The following is an 11,794-nucleotide window of genomic DNA, read 5'->3' on the forward strand; positions in this document are numbered from 1 at the left end:
TAAAACTTTTGCTCATGATGGTGGGTTTCCCCAAAACAAACAAAAAAAAAAATTCTAGCTCTTGAAAAGCTTTAAAAAAAAAATGGCTAGAGTAGGACAGACATAGCTCAAACTTCCCACCAATTAATCCTGAAGGCTTTATTCCTGAAAATGCTCGTATTCATGCTTTTGCAATGCAAGAGCTAAAAAAATGCCAGTGATTAGGGGGGAGAATAACAAAAAGCAGAAAAAAATAGAAAAGAATACAGATGCTACATAAAGGAAAATCTGTAACTTCATGATGTCATTTCTTGCTAACAAGGGACTCTCAGAAAATAGATGCAGCAGCAAGTACTTCACCATCCATCGCGCTTATAACCTGCAAGGTCTAGACTCTTTAGTCTACACCATCTTCAATATTTTTCGATATACTATACACTCTCTGGGCAAGGAAGTGAACCAACTACAAATCAGTCACTCCTGGCACCTCGAGGACCCTTAAGCGAGATGAAGGGAACTGGGATTGGATAGATGTTTTCCTCTTTGGCCTGGTCTGTAAGAATAAAAATTATTTTCTCGAGAGGTTCCAACAACTGCCACATTTTGTATCATCAAGTGCTCTTTCGGGGGATACTCCACATAAGTATTCGTTCAAGTATTTGCATCCATGGTGATTTTGGCACTTCAAAAATTTGTCTCCACATGAATATTTATATCATTAAATGACACAATCGCCTCCCCTTCACCATATATTTGTTAAAGTTTCCAAATCATGTGCAGGCTATAATGCAATTTGCCAGTCATGTGCTCGTCTCGATCATCACGTTGTACAGGAAAATAACTATAACACCAACAGTTGTATAGGGGACTAAATTTATTCAAGAATCAGCTTCTGCATGAGAATTTCAACAAACCTAGATTTGTCATAGGGGAACAAATAAGCATTCAAAACATGTAAAGGAATACCAGACTAAACCCATTACAATCTGTCATACATCAAAAAAATGTAAACAAGGAACTATCTAATAAACAGAAACATTAAGCAGTAATGGATTACTTCAAAAAAAAGAGAACTTAAACAGAGCAAAAAAGTCATAAGATTATCATTTGACATAAAGAAAATAAACTTAACTTTTAAAATAACATCCTTACCTGGCCATGGACAAAGCCTTTCTCTCAACTTCCAGCTCATACTGCAACTGGACAATAACCTGGTTCTCACTTTCTGCTTCCTTCCGGAGTTTGGTTATCCTATCCCTCTCGAAAGATATCTCCAGCTTGTTACTCATAAGGCTCTGTAACTGCTCCTCCACTTCATGTCTTAGCTTGAAAGCACTTCCATTTCAGATTCAACAACAGTACGCCCTCTTATCAAAGCATTATTTTCTTCCACTCTTTCACTTCTAAGTCTTTCCAATTCGAGCCTTGCTTCTTCAGCTAATTTTTCCACAGCCTCTATCTTCTCCCTTTCCTTAGCAAGCTCCTTCTCAAAGCTTGCATGCAGATCTTGCTCGACCTGAGCAACTAAAGCAGTATGTGCATTGACCGCACTTTCCGCCAAGGATTCTGCTTCAATGCGAGCGAGTTCTTCGCTGACAACTCAGCAGGCATCACCAGTTGCAAGCGCAATAGCAGCTTGTGCTTTTGTGACAGGTTTATCAGGTTGAAAAAGTCTAATATAACCTAAGTGCACAAGGAGCCACAAATTAGTTTATTCTTTCTTGGATTAAATGATATGAAAACATTAGTGATTAAAAAAGATTACCAAAGGCAAGGGTAATAATGCTCTGTCTTCCAGCAGACAAGTCAGCTGCCAACGGCAGGCCAAGCATCTGGGTTTATTTTATCAATGTCTATGTAGCCAGAGCACTGGTAAAGATGCTGACAATAAAAAGATATCAGGATACTGGTGCTAAAGCAATGTCAAACTAGATTCAAGAAAAATAAAGTACAAATAAACTAATAAACACTATTTCTTATTACCTTTCTGTCAACTTCTGGAAGTTGCTTTTTTCTAAAGCCATCTCCAACTCACAAGATCTTGGCGTGATAAAGGGGCTGAAGCATAAAAATCATTTAGCCGGAAGGTCTAAAATATTTTTCAAAAAAAAAAAAAAGCTGCAGGCAGGATCCATCATTATCACCTGTCAGGAGAGAAGATAACAGAATCCTGCTTTCCACTGACAGAGCCATTCAAATCAGATCTTGAAAGCTTGCTAGGAATAAGTCCAGCTTCTGCCAAGCCTGCAGCATGCAACACGACCAGAAAAACAATAACTTTTAGGACACCAAATGGGAAGAGCGTTCCCCTGCATACAATCCTGGGTTCTAATGCATTCAATAAGCACCGAGAGCAAATTCATGACCTTGAATATATGGGAAATCAGGATCTTCAGGGAGTGATATCATCAAATGCAAGTTCAGACACGTTCTCTATGTACATTGCAGGATAAACTTTTGAAAGTGTGTTCCTATGTAGACAACCAATAAGTTAACAACTTTCGTGACAAAAAAAAAAAAAGAATGCTTCTTCACCTACAATATCTGTCACGTATATATAATGTAAGATATCTTAAACAAAAAACCTCATTTCATTATATGAGATCAGATTGGTAATCAAAATATGATCCAACAAAATTTAAAAATGTTTTATGAGAGGTTTTCAAATTGATGTCAACACTGTTGTGATTGGTCTCCATATTCTTGGCCTAGTCTACTTTGGGCAAGAGAGAAGCCTACCAAGATACCTACTACACCTATTGGTTGTAGGTATGCCACCATTGTTTGCTACACAATTTTCACCAAACCTAGCAGCAACCCTGCAACGTTTCCCCTAGACTTGGAAAGAATCATAATGAAGAGTGAAAAGTACAAGGTCTCAATAAAACTGATTTCATCTAACTACAGGCTAGGAGTTAATTTGAAACAAAATTATTCAGCCCAAACATGACGCATTGCAAATTAGACCTACAAAAATCATTTCTTGTCAAAAAGTTCTACATGACTAAGAGAGGAGGGAAGATATACCTTGAAAGAGCACTGCTTGCAGATACCAACCAACGCAGCTACTCACGACGAGTACACAACTCACCTGGTTGAACATCAACCTCAATAACCTGCACAATAAAATATATTATATAAAGATAATTTCAACATACTACGTTTAAAGTGAACAAACAGTTGATCCTTCCAGATACATCAGTATACTACAGAGAAAGTTTCAATCTTTCAGATTTTATGCCCCCTTCTTTTTAGTGTCAAAAGTATTTCTCATTCCACTTAAAACTAAGAAAAGGTTTTAAGGATAGTTGCAAGATAGGAATAAGGTTTGATACAGTGACTGCCCTGAATGCAATAGGAAGACTATTAGTAAGATACTAGGATTGAACATGGTATTGGCAAGAGACCAGGGATGAATTCATGTCCTTTAGAAATTCAACCGTGTAAATTTCTTCAAGGGATGATGGATCAGTATACATTTTCTCATGAATACTGGCAAAGGCAGCAAATAGAGGAGCTTTATTGCGAAGAAATGTAGAAATTGAAATAGCAATTTTATATATCTTTTCCAACTTCATAGTATCTATTTTAATCAAAGTAAATAACACATTGGGCATATATTGGAAAAGAAAATCATTAAATTATTCTGCCCAAATTGATGATAAGATTCTGGTCTTTGGATTTACAAAAGAAAAATATGAATACACAGAAGCTGGATTTCTTTTAAGAATTGTTCTCTCTTTCCATATATACATACATAATGTTCCTGATGCATAAGTTTGTTACACCCTTTACATATCTTAAAACATATGTAGATAGAAAGTGGAATGGTCTGAATAATATCAAATCATATGTCCAACAAATATTAGTTTTAGAAACTATTAATTTAGTAATCCTGTCAAAATTTGATTGCAAGCTTTCGGAAAACTCAGAATCTTGGTTTGAGGCATTTATGACATCATAAATCACAATAAACAGCATGGCTCATATATTTGGACGTTCAATTATGCACACCACAGAGCATAAGTAAATGCCCTATGAACAGTGAAGTCATCCATATGTATGTGGCGAGGAAGGGAAGAGGGGGGGGGGGAGGGAGAGAAAGAAGAGAGCATAGGAGTGTTTGACCCCAAATGCTTGCATGCCGAATCAATTAAAATACCTTCAAATTGAAACCCATGCTGTTGATAATGACCTCAAATGTCTTAATATATTATTAATTAAACATTAACTTATTTTGGAGATCTTTTATATTCCAGCATTATTCAAGCATGAAAAAGGAACAAGCTTAGGTTTTTGCAAATAGAAAGTAGTGCTTGTAGAAGTTACAGATGTGTATATTGTAACTCAATGAATGAATGAGAAATCACTTTGGGTCAAGTGGACCAACAAAACGGACCAAACAAACCAAAGAAGCACAACAGAGTGCAATGGCCAATTAATGGCTGTAAATGCAGGTCTGGGCTAGTCATTATGGTGGTGGGCCACCTGATGATTTGAACTCTGGATTAGGCTAAGCCTGGACAGCCTTATACAAAAAAGGATGAGCCTAAGAGGCCTAGACCTAGGCCTACTTAGGCCTAGCACTAGTCCACTAGCAACGCTAAACTTTGAATAAGCTTTTACCTTCTTTGATCTAAACTGTCCACATTTAACGAATTGTTTGGATTCTCTGATCTTTTAATTATAATTACAAGTCCTTGAAGTACTGAATGGGCATGGGTCTGCACAAAATTTACCTGGCTTTAATCTTCGTCCAGTATTAACTGGCCCAACTGAGACAAAATTGATCAGGGTCGTGATTTTTAGCTTAATGTGGGGCTCAAGCCCTTTTTCAGGCTAGGCCTGATATCATTGCAGCATTACCTGAGCTCTTCAGCAGCCCCTACTTCAAATTTTGGTCAGCATGTAATCAATTTAACCTTGAATATGAAGCTTGGCCCGAGATCAATGCCCCTTTGGCCATAACAATTGCAACCCTACCTAGAGGCTCTGATCCTTACAATATCACTTCAAACATATTATGAAGATAAAAAGATGTCAGCAGCAGGTTCCAAGAATTCGACAAGGACTGGATGTTGTTCATGGTCCTGGAATGTGCAGAAAGAGGAGAGAGAGAGAGAGAGAGAGAGCCATAATCAAGAACATTCTGCTCTTTGTTCTCAACAATGTTAAATCCACCTCTTTGTTGATAAATGAAGCGTTGCCAGAAACAAAAAAGGAAGAACAATTTGGTTAGGCAACTTTTCCAAAGTCAGAGACAAATCAAGAAACCTAGTTATGTTGGCAAGGTGTGTTTGATGGCTCCAAGACTCCTTATTTGATAAACTATTTATCTTAAGATGTCCGGCCTGCCATGAGGCATGATCTTTTTGTGGTCATTGGTAATGACCTTTCTTGCCCATTTGTTTGTTATTGATGAGCTCTTTGTTTTTTAAGTTTGTGCGTAATTTTTGTTTGAGGGGCATGACCCTTTTACTGTTCATGTGATTCCTTTTCTTGCTGGTTTTGAGAGTTTGGTAACACATATTACCCTCTAGTTGCATTTAATTTTGTCTTTGCATTTCAACCATCAATGAAACTAATATATGCTTTCTTTAATTCTCTAAAAGAAAGTAAGCGAAACCTCATTTGTGCCACCGATAATGTCTACCCAAAAAATGGACACACAAGCATAATGCGATTATAAATGTCAGGAATGCTAAAGCGATCTCCAGGTGACATGAAAGTAGAGATCAGCCGAAGAAACAGACCTTCCCATAATGATACAGTATAAGATTAATAAGCAAGAGAATTCAAAGTAAACCAACATATTGATGGCAGCAGAATTCTCTGTCAGTCTGTCCACTCATACCAGAGCATGTAAGATACAAAATAATACTTGAAACAGAGAACCAATGCCCTTATCATGCATACATCAGAGGAAACAGCAGCAAGGGCAGTGTTATTATTAAGAAGTTGAATATGAAAAGCCAGCACTAAGAAGAAAGCATCGCCTCATAGAAGAAATAAATTGATAATGATTTAAGAGAACAGAAATATGCGACGAAGGATAGTGTATACATGTATCAAATGCACACATATAGACACACACATATTCACATGTGCATGGTTGTGTGTGTGTAGAGGGAAAGTTGGACTACACAATAAACTTTAATTTTTTTAAAAAAATATTTAACGATTCAAAACCAATGGTAGGCCACCCAAAGTGAAGATCCAAATCATTGAACATGACCTACACCAAAAAAAAAAAGATAAGGAAAAAAGAAAAAAAATCCTAAAAAAAATAAAAAATCATGTGTTTTGTTGTCTTTAACCTAAGCATCAAGTGGCTGAAAATGGATGGTTTTAACAACATGATATTATAGGTTGATATGTTCTAATCACAAAAACCTATTGAATTTAAATTTATCCATGTTCTCAAATGTATAAAATCATGATCAATGAAGTGGATTTTGAATTATGTGTCCTATCATGTATTTTAGCATACTAGCTCAGTAAACGTGTAGGTTTTATTCAAGGCATTTTTAGAGATGAAGATCAATATCAATTGCATGGATCTTCAATTTGGATATCCCATCATGGATTTTGAAATGTAGTCCAGCCAATATACAAAATCACACACAAACACACAATATATAAGAGAGAGAAAGAGAGGGAGACTTCCATAACAATGCTAATGCATGCAGCTGCAGTAAAAGTTTCTCAAACAAAAAGAACTAATCCTCTTTGCAACAATAGCAGACAACAAGAAATATAATGTTTTCTCAAGAAATCTGACATAGCTTGTGTGAAGTAAATATCAGAAGAATACATAACATAAAACAGAAGCTCTGCAGTGATCGCTACTAACTAATAATAGACGTACCTTAAGAACTTGCAGTGCTGCCAGTGCCTGCCCCTGAACCTGGTCAACTACTGCAGGAACTAAAACTTTTCCAGGAGGCACCTGTAGAGCTGCAGGGATAAGAGATGGAGCAGGTATACCAGCATGGGACCAAGATTTCTCAGGCAATAGTGACTCAGACAGTGAGCCCTTTTCAATTTGATTATGACTGTTCAAATCAGGTTCATTTTCATTAGGATCTGAAGATACTGATATAGAATGTGCTAAAGATGTTGTGATTTCATTTGATTTATGCCCTTCTGGAGAACTGATAGAATCATGTGAAAGCATCAGTTCTTCACTCTGATCAAAATCTGGTCTAATGACTGTTTCCAATATAGTAGTTTCATTTATGTCATGTACTAGTGGATGTGAAATGCTAGCAGCAGCAGGATGCTGCAGCAAACCATTCTGCTCAATATCTTGATCCTGTGACACAGAGTCCGCATTCCCCGTAACACCCTTAACTCTAACTTGGGAATCTACAAGATCAACTGACTCTGGTAAGATGAGATTGGATGTTGATTTTTCACTGGAAGTTTGCTTTCAAACTCACTTGTGAAATCCAATGGAACTTCAGAATCTACCATTTCCGCTGGACATAAATTCCATCCTGATGAACACTTACATGATTAACCAAATGAGTATTAGAAGAAGATAAGTCAACAGTAGTGACAGTGCTTTTGTCTGCATCATGTCCAATAACCGAGTCCAGAGTGCCAGAATGTGTGGTGCTCTGTGAATCTTTCATATCAGATGTATCATATGAAAAGTCAATATCATAAGCAGACAATTCAGCTGGGCTGGTATTAGAACCAGCAGGTATAGGAATGCTATTAACCATCTGGGGTGATTTCCAGAACATCTTGACTTGAAGCTAGGTGAACAGCATCAACACCGTCACCCAGATGATTTTTAAAATTCGCATTGGTGAAGTCCCATTTGGTGTATATAATCAAATCTGCCCTCATCGGCATCCTCATTAAATTCCATACGAGGAAAATGGTTCTCCTTTGCTCCTGTCTCATAGTCTGAATTGCAGTAATTTATCTTACTCTCTTTGTCTGGTAACAGCAAATTAGATTCATCTCCAGCCTGATCAGCTACTGCATTCGTATCCATCAGAAGTTACTAGTACTTTTGTTCTTTGTTAATGCTCCATCTGCATTTTGCCACCTGCATATACCAAATAATAAAACATGTCCATGGACTGAGTCAATTAAGTAAGCAAAAACCATGCTGGGGACTTCACATCTTAATGAAGGAATCATGTAGCAATAAGAGAAAAGTCTTATAGCTTAAAAATACATTAAAGCCACACATCATCACTACAGAAACATGCATTCAAACAAAATTGCTCATAGAGTAGCTTAACTAATCCTTCATAATGTCAACATAATGAGGCAAACAAATAATCATCTAAAATTTAAAAGTCATTGTAAACAGTGGTATATTAATCTCACATACCAGAAGAACTCTTACTGTGAAGAGATAATATTGGCAAATGTAATGCAGCAGCAAAGAAAACACCAGCCAGTCCTGCTCCTAGAATCCCTGAAAATAAACTACTAGAATAGTGTCATCAGTACTCCAAAACCTTAAATCTGAAAACATTGAAGAATGAACAAAAAAGAAAATAGGTTAGTGATTATTTTCCATTTCAAGGAAAAGCAAGAGTATTACCTCCAAATTTATGATAAACAGATTTAACCTTTCAATATTATAGAGCATGCATTGATTTGATTTCGGCTAATCACCATGCATATATAAAATTCACATAATATTTATTTAAAAAATATTTCTGTTCTGTTAGATACATAAGTATAGAAGGCATGAACGACAGATAACTATATTGTCTAGAACAATTCACCATGGAAAATACATAATTAGATTGTTGGATTTATGGTTAGCACTGTTAAGTGAGAGATCCAAAAAGTTTCCGATGATAATTTTGAAGCAAATTAAGCCTGATTTAATACATGAATTTAATTAAAGCAGGTCATCAGATTAACAAATTTGTCTTTTAAGGGCAATGAAAAATAATAATAAGATTTTCTATAATCTTAAATTCCATGAGATTATACATTCACGACATTTATCAAGCAAGCAAAAGCACTTTTGCAAAAAGCTATTCAGACATGTACTAAATTATCTCTACTTGCACGAGTACGAAAAGCAGTGTACCAGAGATAATACTGTTCCAAGTAGAATATCACAAACAAGTTCCTGAATACCATCAACATATCTATTGAACTTGACTTCCTACGTATCTGTGGGTGATATAGTATTTACCCAACAAGGCTTAATCTGGATCCCGTTTGCTTAGCACAAAGGCTTTCTGAAAACTCAATACAGGATGTTGGTCTTAAGCTAGCAATGCAACAAATTACTAAGACTCCCTTGGAAGATTCCTTTTCCACTCACAGGGCAAGCAATTCTTGAACAAGTAACAATTGTATTATAGACTTCATCAATCAAGTAACTATGGCATTGACCACTATCTTGGAAGGATAAGCTTAAAATATAAAAAAAGCATCCAATTATTTGGGATACAAGAAGTTCAAAGTATTCGCAATATCTTTCACTCAAATCTTCTCACTAAGGGTCCTTTGCATATTAGCTACTTGGTGGGACAAACAATGCACGGAAAAGATGCACATCCAAAGATCATAGATGTACTATGCAAAATGAGTTTTGTTACAATAAGATTTATAACACATATTAGTTATTTATACATCTCAAAAGTAAAACTCAGTTTACAATTCTTGATTAAGTGTAAGAGTTCGGAGATGGATCAAAGGTGGTGACAACTTAATTTGGAAATGCATGTATCTACATGTTCACCTAAAGAAAAACCCTTCAACTAAGAGGTATATAGGGTCGGTTCTAGATGGCAAGGGTTTCAGGCTGCAGTATTGCATGCTTGATGCTGTCATGATTTTTCAAGAAGAAAAATAGGACATACACGATGAGAGCAAAATGGCTACAAAAATTATATGGCTGGTAATGAAACTGAATATTGCTTCAACAATTAGATGTGTGGTAATTAGCTTCATTCTATCCACTATACCGAGCAAGGTTTTAGATATGGGTACCGAATCTCCATATCATTTTTCCATTAGAATGTTATGATATCAATACGGTACCTTCATATCGAAACTAATATATTCCCAAAAATTGAACATCGGTACTGGTGTAGTACTCCCGATACGGATTGGTATGGACCAGTATGGTTGGTACGTACCATTACAATTGTTTCGGCATCTAGCAACCACACCAGCTCGTGTTTCATGCAAGAATGATATGTACTTATCGTACCATCCCGTTTCAATGGTTTTTGAAACCATGATATCAAGTCCTAGTCATTTACGATTACAAACATAGGAATGCTCCTTCAATTTGCACACCAACAAGTTATATTAGAAACAATCGAATGCTATTGTTTTACTGGCCCAATGTCCTCAGTTTAAGCACAGTACCAGAAGAAAGGGGTGTTCCATGTGAGTAAAAGACAAATATAGGCAAAGTGAACAATTATAAAATGATGCCATCCAATACCCGGATGTTCCACAATTCATGCTCAATGCTTTGATGGGAAAAGATGAGGCAGCAAAGTTGCATGTTTTATTGAAATTCTCTCTCTTTCCTTTTCTTTCTACCCCTCTGGCAACAGATTTCGTTTTCGTCACCGGAACCATCCCGGTCCACCACCGGGACGGCTCGATACAACCGGAACTGCCTGGTTCGGGACGGTTCCGCCGAGCTTGGTAGCGAGAAATAAAATAATTTTCTATTTTTACATGGTTTAGCCATTCAATATGCCAATCCATCATTAATCATAAAATCATGGTACAAGACCACTCCTTTATGCTTGCTCATGTCCCAAACTCTAAACATGCAGTACAAGTCATATATGTACCTAAAACGTTTTGTAATTATTTCTTTTCGACTAAGTAGTCATTTGCATCAATATGAATTCCCAAACTTATGCGTCCATCATCACGTTCTCATTTTAAAAGTGTCTATAATCCTTAAAATAAGTTTCTACCTCGATAGAAATCCAATATAATCTGATTTCTAAATTTTTCTTCTTCCCCTTCGTCTCTCTTTGTTGAATATACGGCGTTTTCACTAGTTTCACTCGAGATACATTAGATACAGCCCAGAAAACGAAAAGATTAAAACTTTACGATCTTTAACACTGAAAGTATACTATCTAAAGAAGAAAAGTCACTCCTTACCTCCAAATCGTCCCTTTTTCTGCGAGTCCTCGCCGCCACTCTCGGCGTCTGACCATCCGGCGAAAGAATCTGGCGATCCACTGGAGCTGTTCCATGAACCGCCTTTACCTCCATCTCTCGCCGCCGCATCGGCGGCGAACACCAGACGGATGCGGAGATTGGACGGGCGGAATGGGATCCGGAGGAAGATCGAAGAGGATTCCCTACACCTGAGACCGAATCGGAGCTGGAGAGAGTTGGGGAACGAAGGAGTCCTCAAAGACGCCATTTTTACCCCCCTCAATCCGAAATCTCAGTAGAGGGAGAGCAACGAGGGTTTGTTTCTAGGGCTTGTTCGACGACGACGACGACGGAGGAAAAGAAGATAATTCTTTGTGGGGCAATAATAAGAAAGAAGACTCCGAAAAAGAAAGAAAAATGGTGGGATCTACTCTTCGTCGATATCCCAAGTGACGGCCATATACTGCAACTTGAGCGGGTTGGATCGGGTTGCACGTAAACCTGATCTTAACCCAATCTCTAGATGAAGGCCGAAAACCAATCTATCCGATATGGATCGAGTATTAGTATATTTATATTTATATTTAAAAATACAATTTAACATGCATATAGTAATTAACATGCAAATAATAATAATAATAATAATAATAATAATCAATAATAATAATAATAATAATAACTAATATCT

At 36.8% G+C, this 11,794-nt stretch overlaps 1 pseudogene; it reads right to left on the minus strand.

The window, feature by feature from the left end:
- Nucleotides 1–1,127: 1,127 nt before the first annotated feature.
- LOC120110008 lies at nt 1,128–11,420 on the minus strand (annotated as a pseudogene).
- Nucleotides 11,421–11,794: the final 374 nt, after the last annotated feature.

Source organism: Phoenix dactylifera, chromosome 2 (genome assembly GCF_009389715.1).
Source record: "Phoenix dactylifera cultivar Barhee BC4 chromosome 2, palm_55x_up_171113_PBpolish2nd_filt_p, whole genome shotgun sequence".
Lineage (NCBI taxonomy): Eukaryota > Viridiplantae > Streptophyta > Magnoliopsida > Arecales > Arecaceae > Phoenix > Phoenix dactylifera.